This window comes from Megalops cyprinoides, chromosome 21 (assembly GCF_013368585.1).
Source record: "Megalops cyprinoides isolate fMegCyp1 chromosome 21, fMegCyp1.pri, whole genome shotgun sequence".
NCBI lineage: Eukaryota > Metazoa > Chordata > Actinopteri > Elopiformes > Megalopidae > Megalops > Megalops cyprinoides.
Genome location: NC_050603.1, coordinates 5,286,720 through 5,305,577, shown reverse-complemented (window position 1 = coordinate 5,305,577; position 18,858 = coordinate 5,286,720). Strand labels below are relative to the sequence as shown.

Sequence of the window (18,858 nt, the reverse complement as noted above, 5' to 3'; positions counted from 1 at the left end):
AGATACAGCAACAGAAATGCATGCTGGTATTCACATTCATGGGGCTACGTTCCTATGGACCGAGGCAGTGTGAAGCTAGTTTCAATTCAGCTCAGTGCATTTCAATGTTCTCATATCCTGGGGAGCAGACTTCTGTGCACATCTTTACTTTGACAGTGAATAATCTGTTATAAACCCTTTTCTACCAGAATGAACCCCACATGTGTGGGACACACACACACACACACACGAACAGACACACACACACACACACACACACACGAACAGACACACCTATCACTTATCCACTCACCTACATGTTCCTGTCCCAGCATGCACCTCTAATTACTTGAGTGTCCCATTGCCACCTCTGCTGTGCAACTCTGTCCCTTAATGAACACTCCATCTGGGAGTCCTGCGTTTAGGCCTTCGCTGCGAGCCTCAGACACACAGCTGTGTCTCTCCCACTGAATCTCCGAAGCTCGGAGCCTGAGGGAGGCCGTCCATCCTTCTGAATAAAACGCAGTAAATCTCACAGCCCTCTAATGAGACGAGTCTTACGTAATGCAGAAAGCTGCCTGCCTGTGGTGTATGAACGTCAGTCTGGTGTTTTATTCAGCAGCTGCACCTGGAATAAGCTCCACGCCCACCAGTACCTGAGCTAGCTGCCCTGTGGGCTGTTTCTGGCGGTAATGCAGTTGTGCCTTAAAGACAAGTGGGTGGGAGGGGGTGTTGGGATGGGGTGGGGGGTGCTGTGTGCCTGGAATGCCTACCCACAAGGTGTATATATGAAGAATCACACAGGTGTGATGACACTGAGAGGGTGGTGAAGGAGTGTACCCTCTGCTTTCTGTGCTAATTTTGCTTTCTCCCTTTAAAACCCCCCGAGAGGAAATACTGTAGTTAAGAGGAAATCAAGCCCTTTGGACATAATTGTTTCGCCGTGTCGTCTAACTAGCTCTCTCTTGGCGTTTCTGCCTCATTTATTTCGGAAACCTCGACCTTCCTTTGAAGCGTGTTCCCCCCCGTACGTCCTTGTACATTTTAACGGTACCCACACCCTCTCTCTCTCTTTCTCTCAGTTTTTCACTTGAGTTCAATTCAGTTCACTTTGCTTTATTGGCATGAGTTGCCTTTTTGTAATTATTGCCGAAGGAGGTTCCTTAATAAAATGCAAAAATAAATAACTATAATTCTACGACAATTGATGTACATAAAAAAAGGAAATAATGTAGAGAGAGTTACACTCACCAGTTCTGTAAGATTCAAGACCACTATGCAAGTCTATCAAATCATTTAAATTTTGTTGCCAGGGTGGCTACTTGTTGTCCTTCTGGCTATAACAGGCTGAAATGTATTGTGCCACTACAGGGCCTGGTGCTTCTTCCAGCAGCACGACTTGCATTTTTTTTTTGCTGTGTAGGAGGAAGCACATCTTTGTACCTCTCCCAGTGTCCCACATAGGCAATCTTTCCTTGGGAACCATGACTTTTTGTGCTTGGTTTTTTCAGTTGCTGGTATTTGGTGACTAAGTCTGCACCTGGTCAATATCTGTCTGTGCTTTGTATCTCTGACGGTGGAGAGATACTCGTTACCGTTCCCTCTGTAGGGCCTAATAGCAGTTGTGTGTTTTGGGTATGTCATCATTGTTTTAATTCAATGTTCCAATAGGATTCTTCATTTTTTTATTATTTGGTTGAAGTCTAATTGGCAACCGAAAAGCGTTTTTGAAATAAAGCTGTTGTATGTTTGTGTGTAGTGTAGTGAGTTGCAGGACAGGTTGATTGGGGGGACCCCTGTTGACTCAGCCCTTGGGGATTACATAGCCTTGAAATTGAAGGGGATTGCTGGACTTTTTCTATAAAATACAGTGCCCTTTTCTGGATTTGGGTATGAATTAGACATTCTAGCCCAATCCTATTTAATTTAGCTTGGCATGCATTGACAAGTGTATTTTTCAATATGTGCAGAACATTTTTACAGAATTCAGCAAGCAGGATTTTGACTAAGTGCACTCCATATTTCACTTCCATAGTCAGGATGAAACTTTAAGAAATCTTAGACCGAATTCTGGGGGGAATATTTGTTTTTCAGAATTTTCTTTTAATAGCATAGAAAGTTCTGCAGCCTTTTCCTTTAATGCATTGACTGCAAGACCAAAAACTCCCTGATGCACCGATTCTCAGTCTGAGGTAATCGTAACTTAAGTGTATGTTCTAGGGCAGTTTCCCAAAAGTAAAGCAGCGTTTGCTTTCATGAGATGTTGGCTTTTTGGGAGACCATCTTCGGAAGGCCAGTCTGATGCTTTCAAATTTACTTCAAAATGACAGTTCTGACAGTGCTGTTGCACCAAGTTTTTGTTGCAACCCAAGTTCAGTGGATGACAGCAGGACTAGGTCTCCCACACACACACACCTAAAACTTTAACTTCTGCCTTGTTTAGAGTGAATTCAGGATCTGAAAATTGCTGCGGCAGCTCACTTATTTACACATTGAACAGTGTTGGATGCAAACTAACAGCTGTGTCTCACTCCATACCCCTGTGTAAAGAATTCTGATCTTTTTTGCCAAGTTTTTCCCACACTTGTTTTGCATATGTAATAATTAAATTACATTGTAAACTTTACCGTCTATACCATTTTGCAGGGTTTTGTAATATAAGACATCATTTCAGAGTTCTAATGCTTACTTGAAGTCAAAAACGCATGCAAAAGATTTTTATGATTGAAAGATGAAAGACTTTAATGGTTATTAAGGTGTACAGGGTGTGAATACCATCACTAGTGTGGTGTTTTGGAAGACGTCCAATGCGAGCCTTACTCCAGACACTGTGTTCTGATACTGTCAGGACCACTTGCTTCTTTCAGTTCGAACTTTTGGAGTTTCATTGTTTAATCTTTTTAGAGTAATTGGGTTGTCCAATGCGGTTTTGATTGTCCTTAATTGTTGAGTCAAGTGTTTTCTGTTTCTCTTTGATTAATTTCTGTTCCAATTTGAAGTCTTTTGGGTAAAATTCTTTATAAAGGTTTTTAAAGTAGTTTTTCCAAGTTTCACCATTTTGTAACACTAGCTCTAAAACTGTTTTGTTCAGGATTGGGCTTGGCTACTTTTTTCTTTTTTTTTTACTTATTTCTCCTGTTTTAAGGGTTATGAATACAGTTTAAGGGTTTTGTGTTATCTAAGGCATAAATATGACTTTTGTGTTTAAGGTCTGATAGTTATCCTAATATTTTGTTGTTTGTTCCTGATACATTGTCATTCATCATCAAATCATTTTTCTTGAGGCTTTGATTTTTTTTTTTTTTTATGTTTGTGAGTTTTGAGGTTACATTGTATTTCTGATTGATGGGAAATGTCATGGTTTTTACACCAGTTTGGTCCAATAGGAATTGTGTTATGGAAATTGTTGATAATCTTAGCTATCTCTGTCTCTGTCTCGGTCTCTGTATCCCCTGCTGTCTCTCTCTCTCTCTCTCTCCTCCTCTCGATTCTGCAGTCACATTTGTGTGAGAGACCTCATTTGAGCAGTTCCTAATAGCCTCCAGCTTCGCCTGCCCTTTCCTCTGAAGTTGCTATCGCAGCCGTGTTAAAAGGACAGGCTTTTTAACAGCTGGGATGTGTTCTGAGCCGCACTGTCGGCCGCTTCGGCACTCGAGTTTGAAAGCAGCGAGGGTGACTATCGGGCCTCTCACAAAGAGTGAGAGAGAGCGGCACAAAGAGAATGCGAGCGAACCAAAGTAATGTTTGTGGAGCACGGCACTGACTTGCTGTTTGTTCATTACTGATAAGTACCAATAGATTTTTTTTTTTTTTTTTTTTTTTGGGCTTTATAGTACAGCCATATTTTATACGCCCTGCAACCTCCTCGTAATCTTTTTCCATGGATCGGTGCGTTTCATTTTTAGCGCACCAGCTCATCTGTGAGTGATCGAGGTTAAAAAATATTCAAGCGCAGCAGGAACTGGGATGTGGTTTCTTACAGTGTGCGTAGACTTGATGCAGTCTTTCTCCCTGTGTGTGTTTCACCTCTCTTTTCGCCTGCAGTTCATGAGGTGAAGAGGAGATGAGTGGCTATCCAGGTGTTTTATTACTGGCAAGGAGTAAATAGCCAGGATTACAAGCATGATCTGATCACTTTTGTACTCAATGGAAGGGGCTATGAGACTGGCGAGTCATTTTCACAAAGGCATCGCTACATGCATTGGTCAGTATTTCTGTGAGAACAGGAGACAAGCCCCATGTCGTGACCAAGCTCTTTCCCCAGGTTTGAAGGTTTCTAAGCCTTAGCACCAATCTGACCCCTCCCCCCACCTCCTTCATGGTAGGGTATTTCTGTTTGATGTTTTGTGGACAGAAATGAGTGGGTCTCTTAAGTAGGCCGGTGGAGAGTTTAAAACCTTCCCTCTGAGATACACTTCAAGCATCCTTCCTCAGTAGTTAGTAACAACATTTGTACAGTTGCTCAAGATGAACGCAGCTCAGTACTTTTAAATGGACAGATACACAGAGAGATGGACAGACAAATAACCTCTCTCTAGCTTGTCCAGCTGACTATTTTCTTTAAAAATGAACACATCATTATATAAATCATTATATGCTAGCTGATGAAAAAGATTCTGTGCCACATATTATGCATTTAATGTATAATGGTGACAGAACATGTTCTGCTTTTGATACTTATGTTAAATTTATGCAACCACCATGTCTGGCTTGACTGTCTCCAGATGTTTAAGCCACTGACCCCAGATCAGTGGTTTCAACTGTCACCATCTGTCGTGCAGACTTGTGGGTCAGCTTTACCCCCTCTGTTTTCACATTTGCAGACATGGACCAAGGGGGCAGCTGAGGACATAACACAGCATCCCCCCTGGGGGGGGTTAGCCACCAAGGGGGGGTAGAGGGTAGGAGCTATCTCTCAGAAATCACAATAGTTGGTGCAGCTGCTTAAATCAGCACTCCTCCATGGTAAAACACTAATCTCTGTTGAAATGTGGGGAAAAAAGCAAAATTTCTGCAGTTTTGCAGCTGTTAAAAAATTAAGCATTCCTCTTTCATCTAAAAGGTAAATCAGAGGCCGGTTGACCCCCCCTCCCCGAGGGCATCAAGAGAGCTTATGAAAGCAGTTGTGTCACTGAACAGGCCTGAGCTGTGGCCTTGTGTCATTGACGGTGGCCTCAGAGGGACAGAATTAGATCACACAGAGAGATCACAGCTAAAATAAATGAAGGCTCGAGCGAGGGATTGTCACTGCTGCAGCCCGGGCCCCAAGAGGCCCTTTATCGGTCTGTCACAGCCTAGTTGATGAGAGCAAGGGGTGTGATAGCTTTCTGTAGTTTCGCGTGGCTTTGTGAAAATCCCGGTAAATTCCCAGCTTGTACCTGAACCCTAGTCATCTCGCTTCCGATAGCAGGCAAGGCACACCTGGCTTAGCAGAAACCTCTGTGACCCCCCCCCCCCCCCCCCCCCCCCCCCCTCCACCCCAAAACCATGTGCCCCCCCCAATCTACATGGAAAACCGATGTACCCCCTCCCCTCACCACCACCACCAAAAATAATCTCCACTATGCCCATCCTCGCAATCCTCTCTGCTGAGTCAGTTCCTACTACCCATTAGTTCTTGCAACTAGACAAACCACTCATGCTTAAATAGAACCGTGCTTCCTCAGTTTGAGTCACCTGACTTAGCTACACACTCTCTCTTCATATTTTACCATTTTATCATACATTTTTTGTCACCCTCAGTTTTAGATGAAATGAATATTATATGAGATTCAAGATTATGCCTGGGTGTCTTCACACAATACCATAGCACTGCCTATAGAGCTCCAGAGAAATGATGTGATTGTGTGTTCGTAACAGCTGCACCAAAGACATTGGACAGTGGATCTGCTGGACTAGCCAGTGTTTGTTAATGAATTTTTTGTTGGCAAGCTGGGAGCATTTCAGGCTGTAGACCACTTGATTAGAGCAGGGCTTTGGAGTCAGTTCCAGAAACCTCAGGGGTTTTTTTCAGGGGCTTTTGAAATCTATTCATTTTTGTCTCAATATAGCCTTCAGGACAAAGGGAAGGAAATTAACCAGGAGCTGTCCAGTAGGGACACTGTGCTTCAGTGAAGTGGGGTTGAGAGGTCATTGCTACTGTCTTAGTCTTATTGCCAGTACATTTCCTGTACATACAAGAACATGCAATTATCCAGTATGCAGCTGTAGTGAATGGACATGGTTGGTGATCAGCAAGTTGAGGAAACGGACTCTGAGACCTGTTTTCCGGGGAGAATTTTTGGAAAATATTATTCAGTGTGATCATATGGGTGTGAAATATAATCACATCATTAGTGCTACCATGGTACTGCATAGCAGAAACATATTAATAATGTATCAGTGCTACAGTATGGTGATAGAAAGGAAAGCTTTTGACTCTGTTAAAGGCACATTGTTTTTCAAGCTTGCCAGAATACCAGTTAGTGATATAATGGCCATCATTCCTCCCAGTGTTGCCTTCCATTTCTGTAGGTTGAAGTCATTGTCAGACATAAAGAAATCATTTGGATGTTTCAGTTCTGTACAGAGGGCTACATGTCAGTAGGAGACATATTTTGACGTCTGAGAAAGAGCTTTTTTTCAGTTGTGTCGTAGGCGTAGGCGTACGGCGATTCAATATCAAGCATTGTTATTTTCGATATAGTAACGAACATGGTTCATTTCGATGTGAGATCTAAAGAAGCTTTGATTCAAAGCGGTGGAATGCTCACAAAAGTGTTTGTGAAGAACCTGATGAACTGGCAGCGGTTAAATCTGCCAGACACAACTGCTCATCCCTTTATCTGTTTGTTTTGTTTTGCTTTCAATGTAGTGATATGTAAAGTATAGGCATGCTCATGTGGCTTCTGCAGAGACAGCCTTGGTCATTTTTACCCATTTAGTCACTATAAGCTGTCATAAATCACTTCATTTATTTGTGGCTGTTGGCCTCTGCTGGGGTCCAAGGGGAGTTTCTTTATATTTCTGTAATCCTGAATGATTATGGCCCCACTTTTTTAGCTTGTTCAGTGATTATCAGTGTATCATTTATAGGTCTTTGAGGGCCTGGCGCTGTGTGTTTGTGTTTGTGTTTGTGTGTGTGTGTGTGTGTGTGTGTGTGTGTGTGTGTGTGCGTGTGCGTGTGTGCGTGCGTGTCTGCGTGTGTGAAACATGCAAGAGTCTGGTGGTCTAGAGTGAAGAAATATGGAAATGGGCAGTGTGAATGTTTAGTGAGCAGTCTTAGTCTAAGGTTACAGAGAAACTTACATACATCAACATAGGTGTCAAAAGAAACATAAAGGTCTAAATGAACACTGACAGTTCAGTGATGAATCTCAGATCTGCTGGTAGGTACAGTGCTCATTCCTTAGGAAAGTTTGGACATTTGAGACTTAATGAGTAGCCCAACAGAGATTTAGCACCAATACCTTCTTTGGCTTCAGGCAGTTCCTGTTAGTGAGCTTCCAGGTTTCGGACTGATGTATGGTAGTATACCTGTCTCCTGTTGCCTAGTCAGATTGTGCAAGTTAAGTTGTGGTAGGGCTTGAATAGTATTGTGCTCACACTCACTGGTCTGGACAGTGTTGCTGCTGCTCTTTTAACTTGAATGGATATTACGTTCTGTGGTGCTGGAAGTTGCGCTGGGTAAGAGCGTCTGCTAAATGCATGTAACGTAATGTAATGCAACGTCTCTGGTCCATTTCTGAGCTGGCGTACAGATTGATCAAACCAATAAAACATTATTTCTTTTGGGCAAGCATTTCTTTTCCTTCTATCTCAGCTTTTCCTGTAGCTTTCCTGTTATGTCTCAATACCACCATCTCTCTCTCTCTCTCTCTCGGTCTCCCTCTCGCCATCCCTCCCCCAGGCTTTCAGACTTGGGTGAACAAAATGCCAGAGATGGGAGTGAAAGACTTGGGTAAACAAATGACAGCTTTGTAGAACTTGCCCTATAAATTTTTCCTCCATCTTTTGCTGAGTTGGAGCCACATTTCCTGTCTCTCTCTGTTTACAAATAGATTAAATGGCCTGTATGATCTCCCTCAGGACTTCCTCCCAGAATCTCGGAGATGGGAAGGCTTGCACATTTTTTTCTCTCTCTCTCTCTCTGCTCTGCATTTTTTTCAGAGACACAGAAAGAGCTGAGATTCCCTCAGAAATAATAACATACTCAAGAGTGTGAATGCAGTAAAAAAAAGGGGGGTTGGGGGGGGGTGGTTTGTATGCAATAGAAACATGAAAGCTTTTCCGCTTCAATGGGGGCTGGCATCACCTAGATTTATTTGAAAGGCATTCAGAACAGAAGGATGAGATGTTAACCCTCTCCTAGATCCGAGGCGATATCCTAGAGGGCTGCTTGAATTGGGGGGCTTGTTCTGCTTTGTCAGATTTGATCAATTTAAATACACCTTCTGGGGGGCAATCACTATAAGTGCTGTCAAAGCAAAAAAGTAAGAAAATTCAAGAAATGGAATTCTTACTTGACCCATGTCATGAAAGTACTTGCCATCAAATCAGTTTCTTATCTATATGCAATATTTAGCAAAAGGTTAATGCTTAATTAAATCTTGAAATCGTGAATTCCCTGCATAAAAGTAAATATTTATGGAAAGGTTAAATATTTAATTACGCATTTAAGAAATAAAATATATAATACATAAATTAAATCTTAATTATTTTTGCTTCAAAACACAGATACAAAATGATATTTATTTATTTATTTATTATTGTAAACATTTATTATTATAATGTTTCATATAGAAACCATGATTTAATTATTTTCTGACATAAATATATTTTTATGAATTCAGATTTCAGATTTAAATAACTGTAAATATTTATTTTCCGATAAATACTTTATTGTGAAACTGATATTCAGGTTTTAATCTAAATAACTTTCTCAAATCTCTCAATTTCATATTTGAATCCAGATTGAAATTATGCATTCAGAAAGTACTTTTCGTACTTTTGAGATTTGTGATTTAAATCTGAAAATTTAATATCCCATACATATATAAATATATTTAGAGTAAATCTGGGGCAAAAATAAACAAAAAAAATTATGATTCTGAACCATGCACACAGAAAGTCCTCCGATGAAGCCTGGATCAGAACAGATCTCTGTTCATTTTACACGTTCCATAACCCATTTATACAAATCCATTTTTACTGCAGTAATCACTGCAGTAAAAATGGATTTGTGCAGTGCCAGGCCCGAGGGTAGAGTGAGCCCTGGCCTTTAGCTGCCTGTCCATGTCTCTTGCCCATGCTCTGCCGTCTCTGATGGCTGCCGAGTGTTTGTGTGTGCTTTGGTGCACATATTTAAATGTATACGGCGTGTAACAGAAGCTGGGGTTGAGATTACTCAATGGGTCACTACAACAACCCCCCCCCCCCCCCCAGTCCCTAAATTTAATAATACCCGCACTCACATCTTTGCTTTAACATTTTATGTTGACTGGGATTTTTCTTTTTATTTACAGTTTACTTTCATTTTTATGTGTTTATTTATTTATTTATTTTTTTCCCCCTCTGCCCATATGTGCCTGCCATCTGCCTCCTAAAATCCGCCGTCTCTGTCTGGGAGTTTAAAAATAAGGTCGTGGGAGGTGCTGTGTCCGAAACCGTACCACGCTGCCAGTCTATCCTGGGCTCCACAGAGCTGGAACCCTGGGAAGGTGTCTGGTTGGACGTACACGACCGAGCGGAGCAGGATATCGACCTTGTGAGGGCCATTGATCTGGCGCTTGCCTCCTATTTCCCAGTTTGTTTCCGATTTTTCCCCCGGGGTTCATTTGAACGTCTTATTAAGCCGTGGCTTTTTCTGGAAAAGTTAACTTAAGATTTAAATAGGTGTCAGTGTTAAGGTAAACTAATGATCAAAAGAGCAGAGTAGGTGTCACAGCCAATACAGGGCTGGCAAATGAGGGAAAGTTTGGTAGCCCCATGGTGTTTGTCATAGAAATGAGCCATGCCACAGCCTGCGGTGGGTTTTGTTGAGCCTCTCTCCCCTCCTATGTGGCTCATTGATGCATTAGTGCTGTACTGCCTAGTCAGGTCTGCTGTGTGTTTAACCAAACTACGTTACATTTCATTACATTCATTTAGTAGATGCTCTTATCCAGAGCAACTTGCAACTGTGCAATGCAAATGACGGGAGTTTAAAAATCAGTGAAGTTAAAATGGGACCAGATGCATAGTTTGCAATAAAACAGAGTATGAAGCAGTCTGATGTGCAGTTATGTGGAGATGATTGTATACCCTGTAGGTCTAATGTTCATATGCTCTCTGTGGCAAAATTTATAAAGAAATCTTCACTGTAAATACCACATACGTGAATAAATGGAGTCACCGATACAATCATGTGCTGTACACATTATGATGTGGCAGTGCATCTGCTGATTAACTTTAGAAGTGTAGTGGCCCATGCTGTCAGTGCTCAGTGGCTTAGTTCTGTTTGTCCGAGCGTGAAACAGTGGATTTTTTTTTTTTTTTTGTCATTCGGTGTGTCGCAGTGATTGCAGTAACCGAGCTCAGACTCTGAAAGTGGGCCAGTGTGGCGGTCAACCTTGTCCCCAGCAACTCTTGTCGCTCTCTCCCACTCTCCCTCTCTCTCCCCCTCTCTCCCTCTCTCTTTCTCTCCCCCTCTCTCTCTCCCCCTCTCTCTCCCTCTCTCTGTCTCTGTCTTTCTTTCTCCCCCTGTCTCTCTCTGTCTCTTTCTCCCTCTCTGTCTCTCTCTCCCCCTCTCTCTCCCCTCTCTCTCTCTGTCTCTCTCTCTCTCTCTCTCTCTCTCACGCTGCAGCTTGTGGCTCCTGTGTGTCGGGGGGGGGGGGGGTGTTGTAAGTGCCGTGTAACAGGCAGAGGTATGTGTGTTGGGGGGGGGGGGGGTTAGTGGTTAGCAGTTAATGATTCCCCTCTGTGGGGTGCCCAGGGAAACAGAGGTGGGGGCACCTCTGTGATCTCTGCTCTAATCCCTGATCATCCTGTGTGAGATCACTGGCCCTAAAACCCTCTGTGAGACAGATCTCACAGAGCGGTCAAGGAGAGCCGCTTCGTCTTCTCCCCCCCCTCCCTCCCTCTCCCTTTCCGTCTCCCTCTCCCTCTCCCTCTCCCTCTCCCTCCCTCTCCCTCTCCCTCTCCCTCTCCCTCTCCCTCTCTGCTGCTGGCTGGATAACCCTCTCTCTCTGACCGTGGCTATTTCTGTGCTCTCCCTTACGGAAGCTCTAATCCCATCAGAAAATCCCAGGTGCCGCTCCCACACAGGGTCCACACTGGGCCCATGCCAACATTCAGTTACACTCACACAGGCTGAGGATGGAGGTTATGGGGAAAGCAGTGTGAGGAGATCTGATGAGCAATCCACCCTTCGATGGCTCACTCGGGGGCAGGGGGGGGACCTACCCGCCCAAATGAACATTCCTGCAAAAGACTTTCTGCAAAAGGCTTTCCTGTGGCATTTAGCTGTAGGTGATGTGACCCATTGAACAGCATTGAAAAATTATTCCGCCTCATAACAGCCCAAACCTTCACAGTACCATCTATTAATTACCCCCGTGGCAATGTCACCCTGCATTCTGTTTGATTTGGTTTTAAATGGCCTTAGAAGCAAAGGTCTTGGGTAAAAACAGCCAGTTTCCCGTGGATTTGCCATCAGTCATCTATAATTGTAAAACAGGGGGCATAAGTCATAGAAATAGGAAATTATGAAATTATGAAGTCCATCGCTGAGTCATTGAAGTGAGTCGTAATAATAATGGTAATGACTATTATTACAATAATAGTGAAAAAAATATTCCCGGGGCAATGCAGTGTTGATATATATGTATTTTTCACTTCAATATTGGGCCAGTTCATTTGGAGTCATTGTGATTTCCTGCCGTGTCATTTTTCCTTGTCATGGGAAGTTGTAACCCATTTTTAACCGCCCTCCCCTTTTTAATGAAGTGAGACATTAAGCCTTAAGCATCTTAAGTTTAAAATGAGCTGGATTGGGATAATGTGGACTCCAGCCCGTTGCTAAAGCTTTCTCATGTGGCATTATCCTCTAACGCACGCTCTCTCTCTCTCTGTCTGTCTCTCTCGCTCTCTCTCTCTCTCATCCTCCTTTCCCCTCTGTGCTTTCGGTCGGTCAGTTTGCGGCGTGCCGCCCGTATGTCCTCGCCCTCTGATCGCCCATGCGTGTGTGTAAGTGTGCGTTTTGTGAGAGAAGGGTCCCTCTCAGAGCTATATTTAGCCCGAGGTCCGTATCACCTGGGGTGGAAGTAACGCTGTTGGATGAGGGTGGTAGAAGTTGCCGGAAGGGGTCGGGGCGGTGGAGTGGGAGTGGGAGTGGGGGGTGGGGGTGTGCTTTGTAGCTTTGTGTCACCGTTTTCTCTGAGAACCGTATGGACAGTTCGCCGCTCTCCTTCATCAATCCCGGAGCTTTGAACGGGCTGAGTTGGGCGCAGTGGTGAGTACACCTTTAAACCTCTCTGTCCCTGTCCTCTTTGGCCCGGAGGAGCTCATCTCCTAGCTGGTGACGGGTAGGAAGGTTGTCAGGCTGGTCTGTGACAGTGCGGTACATTTGGTTTGTGATTGACGGTGGATTGAGCCGGTGGGCGTTCTCGACACTTCCTCAGCTTTGGGGCGTCCCCCTGTCGGAGGACGGCTGTCGGTCCTTTGGGGCCGTGTGCACATGTACACCTGTGCACCTGTTGGAGCGGAAAGCATAACTCTGCAGAGCCGGGATGTGGACGGACAGCGTGCTCAGGCGGTGAAACGGACAGGCTGTCACCGCCTCTCTGCTCAAAGCCATCGGGTTGAGTGGATATTGTGTGGGCTTCTTCTCCAGCCACCCGATTCACATTTATAATGTAATCCTGTGTGTGTGTGTGTGTGTGTGTGTGTGTGTGTGTGTGTGTGTGCGTGTGTGCGTGCATGCAATCATACATGCATGCACACACATAGCCCACTCTCCATATGCTCTATTCAGTTCTGAATTTAATGTCACCAAAGACTGCTCTCTGAATCATTACCTGTGCCTTAGAGTGATCTTTTCAGAGTATGTCCAATGGGAGTTTGAAATTAGTTTGAAGTAATGATATAAATTGCTTTCAAATGAATCCCAGTGAAAGTTTTTAGCTGGAGACAGTCAGCACACTTCAAGTTAGTGGCCCTCATAAAACTGATTTTGAAACCCGTGGCACAGCCAAACAGTCACTTTAGTCACTTATAGGGGAGCCGTATGCATATGAGTTTGCATCTGTGTGTTTCCGTGTGTACTACCTATCAGTAGTAATCTGTGTTCAGCAGGAATTCACTGAGTGGGTGCAGTTTAGACCACTGGGCAGGTATCTGCTGTGACAGGAGTCCATCAGCACGGGAGCTAATCTCATAAAGAAGCTTATACCGCAGCTTATAACGTCAGGAGAAACAAAAGCGAGAGGTTGTGCTCAGTCAGGCGTGCTCTGAGCACTTGCACACCTGTGCCGTAAAGGCAAGAATCCTTTTTAAAGGAACGCGCAGAATCCAGCCACTATATCGCTGGACATCCAAGTGTGCCAATTGGCAAGAAGTGTGAGCAGCAGTGTAGTATAGTGGAAAAGAGCAGGACTCCTAACCAAAAGGTTGCTGGTTCAGTTCCCTGCTAGGGCACTGCTGCTCTACCCTTAGGCAAGGTACTTAACCCAGAATTGTCTCAGTAAAATATTCAGCTCTGTAAATGGATAACATTTAAAAATGGTAACCTGTGTAAGTCGCTCTGGATAAGTGTCTACTAAATGACTGCAATGTAATGTAAAGGGTGAAGTCACCATGCGCTGGAGATCTTTCATAGTCAGGACACACGCAGTAAGACTTTGTAGGTGAGTACTGTCGTGCAGCCTCCATCGTTTTAGGAACACCCGGCCAATCCAGGGCCTGCGCTCACCGGGACAGGGAGAAACAGGACGCGGCGTTCGTTTGGGCAGAGCGTGCTTCCGCACTCAGTGCGGTGACACACTGAACATCTGTGACTCCAGGTGATTTGTGTCAATCTGAGATTTAGCTGTCGGCTAAATCGACCCCCCCAACCCCCCCCCAGCTGGACACCAGCTCGACGCTCTACGCCACGTGTCTCTGCCCTGTCCTACAAACGCGACAAACATGCTTTTTTCTCAGATCTGAAGCGGCTGACTCTCACCGAAGCCCCTCGAGCAGCCAGGGTTTATGTAAACACAGACACACAGTGCACGTTCCGTCGTCACAGGAAGCCGTGTTATCGTGCCTTGAGAAGACGTCGAGAAGCAGTCCCTCTCAGCCGAGCTCTGTCCCCCATTCCCTCCTCTCTAACACCCCCCCCTACCCCCCACCCCTCCGGAAACCTGGGGGCTCATTTTTAGCACGCCAGGCCAGCGCTTTAACCAGATTGGAAGTTAATTGCTTCCAGAAAAAGGCCAGCTGGGATTAAGGGTGTCCTTGGCGCTGGTTTTGTTGATTTCCACCTGTGTATCCGGTTCCTTCCTGAGACGGATAGTACCGGCTCCACACAGGGGCGTGGCAGTCAGGCTTAAATGTGTTCTGGCTTCTCTGTCTCCGTGGCAGCGAGTGGTTCCTGGCCCGGTATCAGCTCGGCACTGTCAAAGCCGATGTAAAACTCAATAGCCTGTACATGTGTGGCAGTGTTTGAGTCAAAGAAGTCCGATCTCGGCCCTCTCCCCTCTTATCTGCATTCAGACAGACTTAAAGGAAACAAATGAAGGGCTTTTAACTTGTGTTTCGGCCGATAAGGATCTTCGCCGCGTGAATGTTGCAGCGCCGCACATGAGAGATTTTTGCGAGCTTTTGTGGATCTGCAGAGCAAAGACAGAGATAAAGCCCAGTGTGCTGTGGGTGTGTGTGTGTGTGTGTGTGTGTGTGTGTGTGTGTGTGCGCTGTATGTGTGTGTGTGTGTGTGCGTGTGTGCGTGTGTGTGTGCGCTGTGCGTGTGTGTGTGCGATGTGCGTGTGTGTGTGTGTGTGTTGTGCGTGTGTGTGTGTGTGCTGTGCGTGTGTGTGTGTGTGTGTGTGTGTGTGTGTGTGTGTGTGTGTGTGCGTTTGTGCGTGTGTGCTGTGCATGTGTGCTGAACGTGTGTGCTGTGTGCGTTCTGTGTGTGTGTGTGTGTGTGTGTGAGCCTTTCGGTGATTGTGTTCAGGGAACAATGCAAGTGTTTGGTAACAAGTGCATCCCTGTATATTGGATTTAGCACATATCTCAGTGTACTGAATCCTGTAGTGTTGATAATGGACCTGTGTGTGTGTGAGTGTTTGTGAATATGCATCACTGTTGTAGAAGTGTCCGGGTTGATATGTGAGAAAATGACATTTGTGCTAATCATTCTGCCATGTGTGGGTGCATAAGTGTGTGTGTGTGCGCACCTGCATGCCATGACCCTTCAGCATTTTTCCCCAGCAATTAATCAGACAGTGTGAACTTTGATTGAACACTCTGCCTCCATGTTGTCGTTGTGTTTGATTAATCAGCCTTTGTGAGAGCGACATGGTTGAATAATGTGCCTGGATGTGTGATCTATGCTTGATTAATCAGCCTGCCGGCGTGCTGTACTCTGAGAAGGTATAAACCTTCTCTGCCTGTCAGTGATCTATCTTTATCAGATATTGATTAATCTTCCTGTGAGATTATTGGACCTTGAGGCGCTTCCTGTAGCTGTGCGTGTTCTCTTGCAGCCCCGGCTTGAACCTGTTACCTGATATCTGTTGTACACTTACCATCTGTATCATCTCAGCAATAGCGACGCTTTACCGTGAATTGAAGGAGCATTGGCGATGTATTCGAAGCGTTTTAAAGTCAGAGGATTCTCTTCCTAGATGACGAGGACACAAAAAATCCAGGGCGTTTTCTTTTAATGTACACAAGTCTGCGAAAATAAGCCTTTGGCATCACAGATTACATCAACATGTTTTTCTCTAAATGAGTGCAATACAGAGAGAGGTGTGTGTGCGTGTGTGTGTGTGTGTGTGTGTGTGTGTGTGTGTGCGTGTGTGCGCGTGTGTGTGTGTGTGCGTGTGTGTGTGTGTGCGTGTGTGCGTGTGTGTGTGTGTGTGTGTGTGTGTGTCTGCACTTCAGTAGCAGAATGGGTGTGTGTATATCGAGGACAGGCAGTGGGGGGGAAAGATCATTAATCATCCTCTTTAAATCATCTTTGAGTTATCTCTCCCACGGGAGCGCTCTAATCTCTTTGGAATATGCTCACTTTCCAGCCTCGGTTAGCGGGCGGGTGTTTCCGTTCTGTTTAGCGGAGCGGCGGCGGCTGCTGCTAGCACCTGCCCCTCCCGCCCCCCTCCACAGCAGCTCCAGTGCAGGCTGTGTTTGAGGCCTACTGATCCAACGAATTCACCTCCACCTCGTGAAGTACCGGCAGACACCCATGGGAAGTCTTTGCTCGGCATTCTGGGTGGCACATGGGATTTATCTGGGTTCAGACCGTGCAGAGAAGGGGCGGGGGGGGGGGGGGGGGGGGGCTTTGATGTGGTTCAGCACCAGCACAGTTGGCAGGGAAACAGCGCCCCGGCAGCTTTTTTTCTGAGGTTTCCTTTTCTTCCCGGGCGCTCTCTCTCTTTTCCTCAGAAGCGAGGTCTCAAATGACTGCTTCCAGTGGTGCGTTAATCAGGAATCAAATTAAGGCTTTTGTTCTGCGCTGTGTATGAACAGTCGTGGTAACAGCGCTGTTGCAGCCTCCCGCCCCCAGGGGGACACGACCGCATCTTGTTGCACAATGCGATTGAATGTTAGAATGGGGAGGGGGGACAAAAGTCAGCTGTTGATTCACGTCTCCTTGCCACACGTTGAGCGAAAGCAAGAATGTCATCTGAATCCTTAATTCATGAGCGAGATCAGAGCAGCAGACCCTAGCTGTGTTAGATTTTTTTTTGGTGGGACACTATATATAAATCCACTATAATCTATAATCCACTATAAATCCAGTTATATTTCAGTTTTTAGTTGTTCATCTCTTCCCCCTCACTTGAGCAGTCCTCTCATTCCAGCGGGTCACTGATGATGGATTCATGTTTCAGACATAAAGCCATCGTCAGCAAGATCGATAACCAATGTTTTTCAAAGCCTTTTCTCATTATTATTCAATCGGTGTGTCAGGGCACATCAAATCTGTCTGTATTTATTTTTCCAGAGACCTCTTATCAAGAGCGACTTTAACTTGCTTAATTACGTGTGTATTCATTTGGCCAGTTTCTGACAGTCTGTTTGGGAGATAGAGTGCTGTAAGTCACTCCGGCTGCACTGGACGCAAATCTGCTCGGCAATTAAATTAAATGCTGTAATAATGGATAATGTCACTGAATCAGGCGATTAACATAAACGACCCGGCTGTGTCTGGGCTTGGAGCCATCCTCCCGGCTGCCGGGGTGCTGCATTCACGAACCAGGTGAAACGGGGTTCAGAGCCCCCGCCAGTTGTTCAGACAGCGGCGGGGGTTGACTCTTGAACCTCCTCCTCCGCCCTGCGTCCCTGCCAGCCCAAACCTGGGCCACTTCTGTGAAATTGGATTAGCACAGACGGGCTTGCTCTCTCTCTCTCTCTCTCTCTCTCTCTCTCTGCCTTTACCTGCAGAGTAACAGGTGATTTAAGTGAGTAGGCCCTGAGACCGTGAAGAGAACAGGACTTCCAACTGCACTTCCATTCCTTTTAAAATGTCTTCGAATAAAATATTATCAGAATCGGATTGTATAGGCCAGGTATGCTTTTACGCATACAATGAATTTGACTCCGGTTCCAAAGTCTCTCATAGTGCATTCATATAATGATTCATTGATTTTGATAATCATCTGTATATATGTATGTGTATAAGTCACTGTCTGTTGCTTCACTGTTTTTAAACATATAAACTGAAACTTTATTCTCAGGTATTCATATGCTGTATGTGTATATATATATATATCTTTGAACAGCTGTGGCAGGAACTGAGGATGCTGCTTAAGCCAGTGAAATGCATTTGAATTGAAATGTAAGAGGAGAGAGATGGGGAGATGGGGGGAAGAGAGAGGGAGAGAGGGTGAGTGCGACAGATGAGAAGAACATGAGAGGGAAAGGGATGAGAGGGAGAGAGAGAGGAGAGAGGCTGGGGAGGGAATGTATCGTAGGAGACAGAGAGAGAGTGAAGGGGAAGACCGAGGAGGCACTTTAACTGAAGAGAGACGCTGGGTGTTTATAAATGAGTCGCACTGATCCCCCTCACCTGGTCGGCCTCTCCATTGCCCAGGTGTGCTTTGAGCAGGCGTCAGAGAGGCCACTCCTGCTCAGAGCTGGCTTCACACAGACCTGTGTTTTGGATCTCAGTAAAAACGAATTGCTTATTTTACACACTCACCCAAAGAATGCAATTAAAGGGCAAACTCAAATGCATGAGATAACAGCCACAAATCCTGATGGAGGCCACAAGCGCAGGGGTTCTTCGGGCGCGCTGCATGTGAGTGAAAAGTCAGCATCTCCTCGTGAAAATAAGTGGCAAACTGCGGCGATGACTCCGGCGCAGTTCCTGTGACCTCCTCCCGCCCTTACGCTTCCTGCCGGCGGAGATCGCGACCCGCGACTCGCTCTGATTGTAATTGCCTGGTGATTAGCCGTGCGCTGTTTCATGCCACAGCTCGCTCGCGCCTTCCCTCGCCGCGTACGCTGCGATGGAACTTTTAATTGGGTCAATTAGCGGCTTTCAATGTTTGTATTGATTGCTTATAACGTCAAACCTTTCATGGGGGGGGGCGCATTCCGAACGACAGCGAAAACTCATTATCTCAGTAGAGACGGACTGATCGGGAGGCAAACTGAGAGAGAGATGGAGAGAATGGGAAAAAGGATCGGCAGAGGAAAGGGTGAGAGCGAGTTGCA

General features: G+C 45.4%; 1 protein-coding gene across 6 annotated transcripts in view; it reads left to right on the top strand.

Moving 5' to 3' along the window:
* adgrb2 (adhesion G protein-coupled receptor B2) overlaps nucleotides 1-18,858 on the top strand; it is a 249,326-nt gene that overhangs the window by 172,732 nt on the left and 57,736 nt on the right. The window lies entirely within an intron of this gene.